Source organism: Sceloporus occidentalis, unplaced genomic scaffold, assembly GCF_023333645.1.
Source record: "Sceloporus occidentalis isolate IW3139 unplaced genomic scaffold, rSceOcc1.0.p SCAF_60, whole genome shotgun sequence".
In the NCBI taxonomy this organism is placed as follows: Eukaryota; Metazoa; Chordata; class Lepidosauria; order Squamata; family Phrynosomatidae; genus Sceloporus; species Sceloporus occidentalis.
In genome coordinates, this window is record NW_028317040.1 from 1,352,193 (window position 1) to 1,367,814 (window position 15,622).

A 15,622-nucleotide genomic window follows, 5' to 3' on the forward strand; every position below is an offset into this window, starting at 1 on the left:
ATAAATACCAAAATGTAATGATGAAATAAAGAAGGGCTCATAGATAAGCCATAACAAGTGGGCAGCTAAAATTATTACTAGCATTCTTTACAAGCCATGGTTTTTAACATTTAGTTTACAGAGGCGTACATGACACAAGGATCAGCCTTGGTGGGGGGGCATCCTCAGCTGTCAGTTACAACCGTACAAATTCAGTTCTCATAAACCTCTAGACCAAATTCCCATCATAATACATTATTAGTTTACATTCAAGCTGTTTCTTACGAGCAACGTCAGTGCAATTTGTAAAAATTTACCTTCATGGTTTATTTGTGAGAACAGCAATTGTGAAATACGGTACAAGGAATTACTTTTTTAATGGAGACACAAAAAGTGACTATTGAAGATTTGCGGCTGGAACAGTAGATGGGACTACAGCAATTACGAGTAAAGTATATATATGTGTGATAAATTCATAATGCAGGGCTCTGTGAATCTGTGATACTTTGGACCTATAATCAAATCGGGGCACACATTTTCAAATCAAACCCTAACTTAAATCAAGCAATCAGAAAAAAGCAGAAACAAATAGAAAATGAGAAAAAGGTTGTAAAAGATTATGTTTTAGTTAAAGCATATAAGTCCGAGTCAGCCATCTCAAGTAAGTCAGTTTAAATAAATACTATTTTCTTCTCCAACAAGAATTAGTGCATTATTACAAACTTATTTGTACAGCAATGTAGGGAGAGGTTCTAACACAATCTCACATCAGGTATAAATTAAACAGTTTACGTTTGCTTAGTACCTTGTTAAGCATTTTGTGTAATGTAATACAATATACTATAAAAGCCCCATGGGCATTAATATAGAGTTGGTCCACTTTTGCAGCTATAAAAGCCTCCACTTTTCTGGAAAGGCTTCCCACAAGATTTTGGAGTGCTTCTGTGGGAATTAATGTACAGGCACTGATGTTGAAAGAGAAGGCATGGCTTGCAATCTCCGTTCCAGTTTATCCCAAAAGTGTTCGATGGGGTTAAGGTCAGGGCTCTGTACAGGCCACTCGAGTTCCTACACACTAATGTCAAACTATGTCTTTGTGCACCATGCTTTGTGCACTGGAGCATTGTTATGCTTGAATAGAAAAGAGCCTTCCTCAAACTTCAGCCACACTTTTTGAAGCATACAATTGCCTAAAATGTCTTTGCATGCTGTAGCATTTGGCATTACCCTTCACTTTAACTAATCAGCATAGCCAAAAACCCCAAGAACATTTTTCCTCCTCTTCCAAACTTTACAGTAGGTACTATGCATGTCTGTAGGTAGTGTGCTTTACACCACTTCAGCTACAGCTTGGCATCTTCAGCTATTGTGTACCTGCTTGGCCATGAAAACCCATTTTATGGAGCTCCCAACGTACAGTGATTGTGCTGATCTGAAGCGAGTGATGCTACAGAGAACATACAATTTTATGCCCAACACGCTTCAGCACTCAACAACTCCTCTCTGAGTGTGTGTGGCCTACAGCTCCATGGCTGAGCTGTTCCTTCTAGATGCATCTGCTTTACAATAATAGCACTTACTGTAAGATGGACCATGGCAGAAGGAATATTACAACTTGTGCTCAATAGGTATGGATGAGGTGGATAAACCTAAACTCAATAATTACAAGGGATGTCCACATACTTTTTAGTTGTGTACCAACTCTACTGCATGGTGATAATGGTATACAGTGGACAACATAGTTGGATACATGAATAAACACATGATAGGCAAACCTGGTAACTCTCCAGGTTTGGCCCGGAGATCTTAACACGCCCCGCTCCCCGCCCATTTTTTCTTTAAATGGGAGTGTTTCCCGCTGCCGTCAGCGGGAATGCCCCTGACGTCAGTGGAAACTCCAATTAACATCAGTGGGACCGCCACCGACATCAGTGTGCAGTCCTGGCCGCGTCACGCAAGGGAAGGTAGCCGGAGCCCAGAAGTTCCCAGGTATAATAGGGTGACCACACCGACCATTTTTTATAGGTCATCTATACAATTCACGTTGTTAACTAGGACATCTAAAAAGCTACCCTGCTGTATGTCCCTTCTGTGAGACTATATATCCCACCTTCTTTAGGTCAGTACTATACATGTGCTGGTAAGGACCAGGTGAAATCTATAAGTCTCCCTCAAAAAATGGCCAATATGGCAACCCTGGACCAGCATATAGCAGAAAGTGAGACAAACCAATAAGCAATAAATATCTAATATCTAAATATACATTGGGCGCTCTTATTATTACATTTAGTAGTTAGAACTATCATATTAAATGATTCAGAGCCATCTTCATTCACCCAAACTGGATGATGGGTGCGAGTGCTGACACTTGTATGTAACTTTAAATTAAATGCATCATAGAAAGGCTACGAGGACCACATTTCCAATATTTTGTTAATGTACATAATCAATTCCCAGTAATTAACCATTAAACAGTGTCAAATAAAGGGTTTTTTTTTAAAATAAAAATGTGAAAAAACCTTCTTGATTTAAAATGTTATTAACTTCGCTAGTTTTGATTGGCAACTCACTATCGTACCAGCAGTCAGCGGGGAGACATGCAGTACGACTCAATGACATCTATTAGTACATACACACATATCTGTGGATTTATAGTATACATATGAACGAACGAGTAAGATTGTGCATGTGTACACATCTAAAAGTACACTCACATGGGTGTGCTATAATTAGCAGTGACATTGAAGCTCTTGTTTAGTTTCTGCAGCTGTCACACATTACAAGTACCACGTTACCTTTGCACGTCTGAAACAAGACCAAAATACATCCAGCAATGGCATGGTATGGAGCCGGGGAGCCCTCTCAGAGGGTTTGGGGAACAGAAGGATCCAGTGCACAGCCAGCCCCAGGCAAATCCATGGGAAACGGGGCCAGAACAGCTGTAAGAGGAGCTGTCAGTGAGGGAGAGAGAGGGAGGGAGAAAGGGAAGGAAGGTGGAGTGGATAATTCAAATCCAGCACCGTTATCCTGTTGGTTGGAACAGCAACTCTGAATGAAGCAACTTGGCAAACACTTGTCAGTTTTTTTTCCATAACCGCTGAGTTAAAGTGCCCCCTACATATGGAAAAAACAAAACACAGATAACAGCATTGCAATAACAGGAGTGCGAGAAGAGAGGAAGCATGTTTTTTGTCTTTCCTTTTCTTAACCCATTTTTAACCTAGAAACTGTTGTAGAAATATGTGGAAAGAGTGGAGACCACAACGGAAACACATACGGAAATTTCAGGGCACTTTTCCTGACCCCTGGCTGTACTATTTAGAGTACAGTATACCGGTAGATAATTGTCATTAGATGTCTTATAGACATTGATCCCAAAGTGGCTACTGTTGTGCTTTGGGTCGCCTTCGCTTCTTGTCCACTCCCAAGCCCACCCTAATAAGCAATGTCTGCTTACTATTACAGCTCCCTGGGAGCATGGGAATGAGGAGGAACCTCTTGAAACCGCAGCTGTCCTCTTGTACCTGGACCTCAGCCAGGAGCTCACAACATTCCTTCCACAGGAAAGACACTAGAAGTCAGAAAGGAAAATATCTGCTTTCTTACCTGTGCAGCCCCTGACTTTGGCCACAAGAAACACCAGCAATTAACCAGTGGACAGGAGAGTCAGTAATTTACAGTTTCATTACTTAATAGAGAATGTTAGCCCTATTTTCATGCAAAATGCATACTGGAAACAATGTTACTGCATAAAAACCAGTGGACATATTGTGCAAATTGTAATTTTAACGAAATTTACCAATTTTGTCAATTTCACGTGATTCAAAGCAAGAATTCAGCACATAACCAGCAAATACCATTCACATATGGCCTAAATATTGGGGATTTGTCACAGTATATGGCCATATATTGCTTAGCCCACAAGTCCTGTATAATTGAAAATTATTCTAGCCTTGGTGCCTGAATAATTATAATTTTAATAAAGACAGGAGGCGAGTATTTTGCATCTCTTCCTTTACTCTCACAAACAGCAGCAAAGAAAGGGTTAACTAGAAACAATGAAACAACCAATCGAACATCATACAGGAGGTATATAAACCCCTAAACCTTCCCCCTCTTCCTCTTTCGTCCTCTGCGAACCGGAACCGAGGAACATCAGAACAACCGCAACGGAGAACCAAACCGAAGACCAGCAACTGGAACCGGAGCTTGGACCCGCAGAACTCTCAAACCGGGCAATCAGGCGCCCTCAATGGCGAACCGCCACAGGAACATGCGGACGATGAATTCAAGCTGGAAAGAAAGAGAAAACGTAACAGAACCATGCACCAGCAAACAAAAATATACACAACAGCCCGACAAAACAGAGCAGAAAAGGCCAGCGCAGGAAAGCCAAAACGCGAGAAGTAAAATCGCGCAACCACGGCAAGGAGCATACTTACCACCAAACCCAACACACCCCAAGGGAGAGGAGGGAGGGAAAATACTCGCCTCCTGTCTTTATTAAAATTATAATTATTCAGGCACCAAGGCTAGAATAATTTTCAATTTTAAGGCAAGACAGGAGGCTTCCTATTTTGCAGTTTTAACGCCTGACAAAAGCGCCACAGCTGCCGAAGAAACTGGCCGAAAATAGAAGGAGCGAAACGTGGAGGCCCGAGACCAATCCGCAGCCTGAAGGATGTCCCCGAGGGTGGCACCCGCACGCAGGGCACCAGAAGCAGCCGCCCCCCTAACCGAGTGGGCGCCGAAGGACGGGTCCACCCCGGCCAGAGACAAAAGCCACCGGACCCACCTGGCCAGCGTAGGAGGAGACACCGCCTTAAACGGTTTAACATAAGAAACAAGGAGTTGGGAGACCGAGGGAGGCCGGACAACCGCCGAACGGGCGAGGTAAACCTGAACGCACCGAGCCACGCAAAGCTGAGGATCACCAACAAGGTACGGGTATGACACAGAGGAGGACAACGACTTGGTCCTCCGAAGAACTCGAAAAGTAACGCCCTCAGGAGAAAAGGAGATACCGGACGCATCAAACGCCCGAACATCCGAAACCCGGCGGAAAGACAACAGGCAGAGAAGCAACGTAAGTTTGGCCGAAAGCTGCCGAAGAGACAAGGAGTCATTATCGGGCCAAGCCCGAAGGAAATCTAACACCACCGCCACGTCCCAGAGGGATTCGTAACGAGGAGCCGGAGGCCTAGACAGACGAATGCCCCGCAGAAGGCGACAAACCAGGGACGCCTTGCCGACAGACTCACCGGCGAACCCCACGTGCCCGAACGAAATAGCCGAACGAAACACGTTGATCGTCCGGTAAGACTTGCCCGACTCAAACAAGTCAGCCAAAAAGTTAAGGACAGAGCCTAAAGAGGCCGAATGGGGATCCACCTGTCGTCCCACACACCAAGCAGCCCAGCGTCGCCAAGCAGCCCGGTAAGACTTTCTGGTACCTGGAGCCCAAGATTCCCTGAGCAGGGACTGAGCGCCCTCCGATAGACCTGGGACCGCTCGGGAGACCCCGAGATCGTCCAAGCAACCAGGGACAGACGGTCCTCCATCACGAGAGGATGAGGCTGACCCTCCGGACCCGACAAGAGGGAAGGGAGACGAGGAAGGGCCAGAGGATCCCGGAAGGACAACTCCAGCAGAGCCGGGAACCACGGCTGAGAGTGCCAACAGGGGGTCACTAGAACCAGGGATCCCCCCGCCCGACGCAGATGATGGACAACCCTTGAAATAAGAGCGAACGGAGGGAAGGCATAAGCGCCCGACGGAGGCCACTCCTGGGAGAAGGCGTCCGTCGCCAGGGCTTCCGGATCTGGAAGCCAACTGAAGAAATCCCTCGTTTGCCGGTTCGTCCGAGACGCAAAGAGGTCCAGACACAAAGGACCCCTCCGGCGATGGAGAGCCTGAAAGACCTGAGGATGAAGTCTCCAGTCGCTGGCGTCCCGCCAGTGCCTCGAGAACCAATCGGCCAGGAGATTCTCCGCGCCCGGGAGATACTCCGCCTGCAGGGTAATATTGCGGGCCAGACAAAACTCGAAAATGTCCTTGGTCACTTCCGTAAGTCGCCTGGAGCGAGACCCGCCTAGCCGGTTTATGTAACGCACGGCCGACACATTGTCCATCCGAAGAAGGAGACAGCAATCTGTGCGGTCCTTGGCCAAACTCTTGATCGCAAACGACCCGGCTATCAACTCCAGACAGTTTATGCTGGCGTCTGACTCGAGGACGAAATCCGGCTGGGATCCGAAGATCGCCCGACCGTTCCACGCCTCCATATGCCGAAGCCACCAGGACAGCTCCTGGCGTACCTCGGGGGTCAGCTGAACCGGCTGATCGTAGGACGGGATCCTGCGGAGATGATGCGCCTTGAGGCGCTGCAGGGCTCGATAATGGAGAGGACCCGGGAAAATCGCCTGGATGGACGACGAGAGGAGGCCCACCACCCGGGCCAGGAGACGGAGAGAACAGGAATTCGCCCGAAGGAGCGCCCGGATCTCTTTGCGGATGGCCACAATCTTGGGCCTCGGGAGGCGAAGCATGGCAGCCAGCGAATCTATCTCGAAGCCGAGAAAAAGGATGCGCTGCCGCGGAGACAGCTCGGACTTGCTTGCGTTTACCAGGAATCCGAGCTGGAGAAGGGACTGGACCACAAAGTCCGTCTGAACCCGGAGGGACTCCTTGGAGTGGGAGAAGAGCAGGATATCGTCGAGATAGACGATGCACCTGATACCCCGGGAGCGAAAGAGAGCCATGACCGGCTTCAGGAGCTTCGTAAAGCACCAAGGGGCAGAACTGAGGCCGAACGGCAGAGCCGTGAACTGCCAAATTTGGCTGCCCCAACGAAACTGCAGGAAACGCCGGTAATCTGGGTGGATCGGGACGGACAGGTACGCGTCCGTAAGGTCCAGTCTGGTGAACCAATCGCCCTCTGACATAAGGTCGCGAAGGAGGTGGATACCCTCCATCTTGAAGTGGCGATACACGATGAACGCGTTAGGGCCCGGAGGTTGATTACCGGGCGGAACTCCCCGGACCGTTTCCGCACCAGGAAAATAGAGCTGAGAAACCCGATAGGGCCGGACGCCCGCTGTATAGCGCCCTTGTCGCGAAGGGAACGAAGTTCCGCTTCTACCAGGGCCTGGTCGAAGGAAGACCTGCGAATGGGGAGAGGCCTGCGCAACTGATGGGGAGGAGATACGAAGTCTATCTGAAACCCCCGGACCGTTTGGAGGATCCAAGGGTCTGAGGAAATCCACCCCCAGTTGTGGAAAAAGCGAGATATCCTGCCCCCCACCCGAGGAAGGGAAGAAGGACAAGAAAAACTCATGCTTACCGAATCTGGAACGGCCTCTGGGGAATCCGGTAGCGCCGCGGCCTCTGCTGCCTCCGCGCGGGGCGAAGGACCGCTGCTGGAATGTCGATCTGTAAGACGACTGGGTCTGCGGGAAACTTCGGGAGCCTTGGAACGATGAACGGCTGGCGACCCGGCCCCTCGGTCGTCCAGCCCTAGCGGAAAAACGAGGGCTTGGCTGAAAGACCCTCCGCATGGACAATTTGGCCTTATTCCAGGAGGTCATCAACGAAACATGCTTATTCAGTTCCTTGACGAAGGCGTCCCCGAATAGGAGACCGTTAGCCGCTGCCCCCAAATCCTTGGAGCCTAGTTCAGCCAGGCGGGGATCCATGCGAAATAGCGCCGCCTTACGGCGCTCGGTGGCCAAGGCCACGTTGGCATTGCCCAGGAGGCATACTACCCGTTGAGCCCAATCACGAATGAGCTTCGGGTCGAGGGGAGTCGCCTGCAGGAAGGCCCTGTCGGCCAGAGACAGGATTTGGGTAACCGGGCCCACCAGATCCAGCAGCTTGTCCTGGGCTGACTTGAGACCCTGTTCCAGCCCTTTCCTGGGGTCCCGCTTTTGGAGGGACAGAAGGGAGACCAAGTTGGGGTCAAATTCGGGAGTTAGAGCCACCTTATCCGGTATGCAGGGGCGTGGGCATTCGGCTCTCATCTTGTTGCGCACCTCCTTAGGCAGGGATTTGCGAAGCCACTTATGAATGTACAGAGCAATATGTTCCGGAGGGGCCCATTCAGTGGCTCTGGGATGGCGCATGATATGCGGGTCAAATAGTGAGGAGCCCGTAGGATCGAGGACTGGGAGGTCCGTGGAGGCGGAGGCTGCATGTGCCAAAGGAACTGAACCCGAAGGTTGTTGAGGCTCGGCCAGGTGGGGCACATCCACCAAACACTCACGAACGAAGCGTGAGTCGAATTCTCTGGACGAACCCAGATTTACTGAGGCTTCAGATCCATCAGAGGAATCAGCCCGCCATTCATCCACTATGGAGAGTGGGTCTTGAGAGGGACCTTCCACACAATCTAAGAGAGGGGTGTCTGAGGTCTTAGGCCGTTTTGCGGGTGCCTTACCCTTGCCAGCTGACACACTGCTACCCTTCCAAGGGCGCTTAGGACCAATAGCCTCTTCGTCAGACTTCTCAGAGTCAACTTCTGATGGCACAGCAGTAGGTTTGGAGGATGCAGGGGGCTGCCCTGGAGGCATACTAGCCGTCAACTTGGATAGGAGAGATTCCATGGAGGAGGAAAACTTGGACTCTAACCAGGCCATGAAGGCATCCTGAGTAGGAGTGTCGTCCTGGGACATGTTGAATGCAGACAGAGGCTCACTCAAACAATGGTAGTGCAATATGAAGACAGGGGCTCACCCCAAAGAGGCCTGTGTATATATAAATATAGGTTTTAGTAGGGGCTCACCCAGTGGCCGTGCAGCACAATAAATATATACAGGATATAAATGTAACAGGAGCTCCCCCTGCCAGTCGGTACAATGGAGATCCGAATGGGAGAACAATGAATATCCAGCAGGAAACCAGTGGTTGAAGAGAGGAACTTCCCAAACACAATGACCGAGTAATAACCAGAAAACGAGCCGTCCACAAGGAGGAAAAACGCCACAAACTGCCGAAAAACCTGTGAAAACTAAAATGGCGTCCGAATCTCGCGACACGCGAGATCCGGAGCCCCAACCAAAATGGCCGCCGCCGCGGGAAAGCGCGAGGCCGCCGCGGCAATCAACAAAGCAGGAGTCAAAATGGCAGCAAGGTCACGCGATGCGAGAGCTCGTTGCCCAAAAGAAAAATGGCCGCCGCGAGAAAAAGGACACCGTGGCAATACGCACGATGCCCAGAGCTAAGATGGCCGCCGCCACACTGACGGAGGGAAAGAAGAAAAGCCGCCGAAAACGGAGGAAGAAAAGTGCCTAGACAGGACAGGTAAGAAAAGGAAATAAACTGGCCCCACACCGGGGCAGGAGAAGGGAAAGAAAAAAGTGCCGGAGGACACCTAGCGGGGAACAGAAAGGGGATAACCCCCGGAAAAGGGGAACGGAGAGAACCCCCCCCCCCCGGGAACGAAAACCCGGGAGGGAGAGAGACAACACAGAGCTGGTAAGCAACGAAATAGACGAACCAGCTGAAGGCAATAAAAGGCAATAAAAAACGCAAACGAAATAATCCACAGAGAATAATAAAATAAATAAGTAACCAAACAAATAAATAAATACAATAATTAAATAAATAATAAGGTAATAAATGAAAAGGAAACTAATCACTGAAAATTAGAACCACAAATCAGAAATAAAGCACCAAAGGAGCAAATGATCTGACCTGTATCCACGGTGAGCAGCAAAGAAAGAGGAAGAGGGGGAAGGTTTAGGGGTTTATATACCTCCTGTATGATGTTCGATTGGTTGTTTCATTGTTTCTAGTTAACCCTTTCTTTGCTGCTGTTTGTGAGAGTAAAGGAAGAGATGCAAAATAGGAAGCCTCCTGTCTTGCCTTAAAATTTTTCATTGCTATATTGCTTAGTAAGAAGCTATATCGTATGCATGCCAGAAAATTAGGAGGCATCCCCAACGAAGCAAATGAAAATGAAGCAGAGAGCTCCGAATTTCTGTTTGAATTTTGTTATTTTTTTCACTCACTCTCACTCACACTGTATCCCAGTCTCTCTCAATGTCTACCCCTAGCTCCCCTGACTAAAGCTGCCATGTCCCTGTCTCCTTTTCCGTAGCTCTGCTTCTTCTCCTGTCTTCTTTCTTCTTGGAGAACTTCTGGAAAAGGGCAGAGCCATATCGCGTATCTCGGCCTTTTTGCGGAAGTGCTATGGGAGGCCTGGTTAACAGAGCTGATAATGGGGGAGAAGTGGACGAAGGCAGAAGAATAAGAAGAGGCTAGAAAAGAAGTTTACATTGAGGGTACATTTCGGTCATTTCTATAGTACCATAATATATATTTATATTTGTTTGTTAAGGTATGATTTCTTTCTTGTATCTCATTTGGTTCTAGCGGCAGTAAAAAAATTACCACACGGAGGTCCAATAGTGCAATCAGGAATTGCCTAAGGTGGCATAGCTTTTGCAAAAAAGATCACAAGGAAACGAACAGCCAAAGGTCAAGAGTAGTCAGGCCTACAAAAACACGACACCCAATAGTGGAAAAGGGTTAGCTAATATTTCAGGGAGGGATGATGTGAATGTACAGGGTTTCTTAGGAACAGTAGAGTGTATGAATAGGCATGCACACACCAGCTGCAAATGTTTCCATAAACTATTGGAGGTGTACAAACTGCCTATACAAAAACACCCCAGCAATATCAAATAATAATCTTTATTTCAAGACCTTGGCCAAAATACAGTTCTAAAGTCTTTTAATTAACAGCAGAAAATATATTTTTAAAATTAAATAAAATATATTTCCCCCCTAAATTTCTTACTTAGTTACATCAAACATCACAAAGTCAGAAATATATCTCAGTTCAGCCCTGCTCCTAGACATCTCAGCAGATACATCCCTTAGAACAAGGGTCTGTCTTTGGCCATTTGACATGGTGCAAGGTATGAAATATACAAAAGGTGTTGTCACAGTTCACAAGGTTTTCAGAACTCACAGGCATGGAAAAGCATACAACATAGGCTGAGAGTTGTCAGAAGCAGGCTGAGGTCAAGCCAGTCTGTAAGATGTCAATCAAGCAGAATTGGAATTGAGAATCGATAAGCAAAATCAGGACCTAGCCAGAGTCAGAGCCAAACAATTATTATTATCATCTTTTATTTATATAGCGCCAACAGTTTACGCAGTGCTTAATACAATACATATATTCCAGGGGTATGACAAGACGAGAATCGACAGACTAAGACAAACCGATACATTAGGTGGAGAGAGCCCTGCTCGCAAGCTTACAATCTTGAGGGTAAACAAGAACAGCAATACAAAAAAAGAATCAGGAACAACACCAGAAGCAAGGTCAGTGGGACAAGCCGGGTCAGCAACTGGTTACAAACCAAATGGAGCATGACAACATAGTGCAGCTGACACCTAAGCACCTACTGAGAGCACCTGGAGAGGTTATATATCTCAGCCAAGCATACACAGCCTATGAGAGACCACCATCCCCCAATCACCTAAACTGAAATAGTGGTGATGTAGCATAGTCCAGGCCAACTGTCTTGTGAATATGACCTCCATCAACCTTCTTGGGTATCCTCCTGACATGCAGAACATTCAACAAGAAAGCTGTGGGAGGACGCTTGCAATCAATCCCTGGTACCAGTAACTGAACATCCCACAGCAACCTTACTGGTGACTGTGGAGGAGATTCTTGGCGCAGGACACACTAGCCAGGTACATTTCACAAATTGGAATTAATTTGCAGAACATCTCTTAAGTGTCTTCGTCTTAAGTTACTAGTCATTTCAAGGTTTCTTTTGCCCCTGTAACACATCAGTGGCTTTATATAAAAGTTGTTCTGATGCTATGCTTGGAAAGTTATCACTCTAGGATCCAATGGTACAGTTAAGACCGAATATTTACATACATTAGGATAAAGACATTTAGGCTCAACTTTTCACAACTCCACACATTTCATTTTACCAAACATTACTTTGGTAAATAAAGTCGTCTGCTCTGTTTACATCAGGGATGGTTTTAAAACAATCAAGTACACATAGAATTATTTTCAGCTTTAATTCACTATATAAGAATTCCAACCCTACAAACGTTCATGTATCTCTTCCAAGCAATGTCATGTGCTTTGAAGTTACAGATTCTACAAAGCAGTGAGGGAGACAAATGTTGGACTGGACACTAAATTTCCTACCCTCAACTATGCATAACATTCTGAAAAAGTTCAACAGAAAGATGACAGATCTGCAGAGAGGGAACAGGGGGCCATTCTCACAGAGGGATGAATGTCCACATTTATACAAGGCATTTGTGCAGTGCTAACATTAACCCTGTGTGCACATCCTACAACACAAGCCAACAGGAGAGAATAACATACCTTCCAACATTTCAAAAGAGGGACACTTTTTTTTTTTTATCACTCTAGCGGAAGTCACCAATACAACCAATTGCACTTTACAATGTCCCGCTTGCATCGCCACTTAAAACACGCTTCATTTTTGGCAGCACAGTCATGCATATTAAAAATAACCAACACAAATTTAAATCCCATGAGGCTCAGCAAGACATGGAAGTGCAGTTAACAGTAGATAAAGCTGCAGATGTCAGCTGTGAACTACAATTCCCATGATGCTCAGCCAGCCAGGTGTCCACCATGACTACCATGGGAGTTGTAATCCACAACTAACATCTGTCACATCATCTGCTGTTAACTACAGTTCACATGAGTCTCAGCGAGACATACTGCTTCCATGATGCTGCCTGAGCATCATGTGAAGTGCTGTCCCATGACTCTCAGCCAGCTAGGTGTCCACCATAATGCTGGCTGAGTATCATTAGAAGAGTAGTCCACAGCAGCAGAGATTTTTTTTAATTAAAAAAAGGCTAATGTTAGCCTCTCTCGCAGGACACTTACACTCTGCCTTTACACACGCTTGCCCATAAACACACATATACGCATACACTGCTTTTACACGGCTGCTCATACACACGACTACCCATACACACTGCCTTTACAAACACCTGCCCATACACACACATATACACATAAACTGCCTTTGCACACACCTGCCCGTAAACACACATATACACATACACTGCCCTTACACACCAGCTTACAAATACCTATACTGATCTTACACACAACTGCCCATACATACGCACACGAGCTTACAAACACACATATACATACACTGCCCTTACACACCAGCTTACAAATACCTATACTGATCTTACACACAACTGCCCATACATACGCACACGAGCTTACAAACACACATATACATACACTGCCCTTACACACCAGCTTACAAATACCTATACTGATCTTACACACAACTGCCCATACATACGCACACGAGCTTACAAACACACATATACATACACTGCCCCTACACCCCTTTCTCCCCATCTCTTACCTCTTCCTCCATCCTTCATCTTGTGGCGGGAGCACGAGATCTGCCACTTCAGACCTCGCTTTACTGCTCCCTCATCACTATGTGCCGGTAATTAATGCAGACCGCAGGGATGATGTCATATCCCAGACCTTGCGCACCCTAATGTTGAGCCGACTAGGGGGATATTGTGATCTCCCAACTAGTCCTGCAGGCTGCAGCTGCTGATCGGGTGGCGGTGCGCCCCCTCGCAGCTGCACCCAAGGTGAGTACCGCTCTTGCCTAACCCTTTCTCCACCCCTGCAAAGCGGGACAGAGGTAGGCATAGGCGGGACAGCGGGACAGAGTCCCAAAATCGGGACTGTCCCGCCCAAACCGGGACAGTTGGGGGGCATGCAATTTTGACTTCAGCCCCTGAGTTGGAATATTATATTCCAACTTTCATGGGTCTCTGGGTCATTTTCTTCCTGCTGAGGCAGGGAAGTATCATTTTGCCGTCACCACTTTCCACCCACTCCCCACCCAGTAAAGGTAATCTGTGGTTGGCCTTGCCTCCATGTGTGTGGCTAGACTGACTGACTCCTTCAGAAAGTCTCCCCTCCCCAGCAGGTAGAGCTCCAGGTATCCCTTTTCTTGCCTTTTGAAAAAATTTAATCCTGAAGACATGTATACCAGACCTCAGGTTTACACATATAATTAAGCTATTTTAAGGATATTCTCACACAAAAACTGCAATCTAGAGATATATGCAGGTTGCGCATGCAGCCCATGAAGGTCACAGTAATGTGGTGCAGGTTAGGCACATATAGTAAGGGGTTAGTTAGTAATCGTGCTAAAGAAACAAACTCTAGATAGAAAATACACATACCAACAATTATGCCAACCTTGGAGGACAACTTCCATCAGTTCCCTCAGTACTCTGTTGAAGACAACAAAAGCTCATCTGTCCATTTTTTGTTTGAAAACGTAAAAATAAATTGTAATAAATAAAATGTTTTGGCTTTTTTCATTTTTTAAATAATATGTATGGATCATAATGTGATCCATACATGGATGGAAGCAGGGGTCATGCTTTTAACCAGCATTAAAGACAGTTTATCTCATAATAGATCAGCAGCACTTTAACTTCCCCTGCAGCATCTGTTACCATTGTAGCAAGCAGCCATATTAGACTTTCCGCTATCGGCCTTGAGGCAGCAATTGAGCTTCATTTTCTTAAAAATTATTGTTAGAGAACCTTTCTTTTTTAACAGGTGTCTTGCACATGCTTTTTAACACGTGAAACTTCCTCCTGTGGAAGGAAGGATGGCTACTGATCAGCCAAAGAGCTGTTCAGCAGCCTCTCATACAAATATTTTCTTTGAAATTGTGTGCCTATTCTTAAGGAGCGGACCCCAGAGTGACATTATATGGTATGTAACTGGCACGCTAGCACTTTTGGGACAGCTATGTACCACATACATATTTGCAGCAAAACATCATTCCTAGGAATGCTAAATGACCAATCGTTTCCCTAAGAAATAAATTATTTATTCATAAAATTTAGCCTCATTCATATTTTTTGTGGAAACAATTTGGTTAAATAAAGCACCAATAAATCATTGCCATACAAACTGAAAAAGGTTTTTATGTGATAAAACCTTCAAAGGAAAGAATTGAATGAAGGATCTACAACGGTCGAGGATGCAACTAATGCTTCGTCCACGTGGAAAAGCACTAATAATCTGTTACTAGCTGCGCAGATATCAGGCAATGCATGGTTATAAATGTTTCTTTTAAATGCTTTATTTTAATGATCTGTTTAAATAAACTATTAAAACATATCTGAAACCACTATCCATTTTTAAAAATGCAGGCACAACACAGTTTTCATGCTCTAATGATTTATGTACTGTATTAATAGGTGACGGTAACTGTGTAAATCTTACATGAAACATGAGATCAACTCGAGGAAATAAAGTACTCCTTGAGACAAGATTTACAGGCCAATAATGATACACAAATGATATTACATATATCATATGTAAATTATTATATAATTATGTTATATAATTATACGAGATGGTCTAAACCTCTGGTAAGATTATGGCCTCCAAAGATAAACTGGAGGGATAGGGAAAGTGTCCGTACAAGGACACCAGTGTCCGTGGCAAGGTTTGCGACGGCCCATAGAACATGACTAAATTGTCCACCGCAGACCCCAGTAAATCTCAACCATGAGTAATGTTGGTGCCTATCCCTACAACAGCAAAACATTTTCGGAA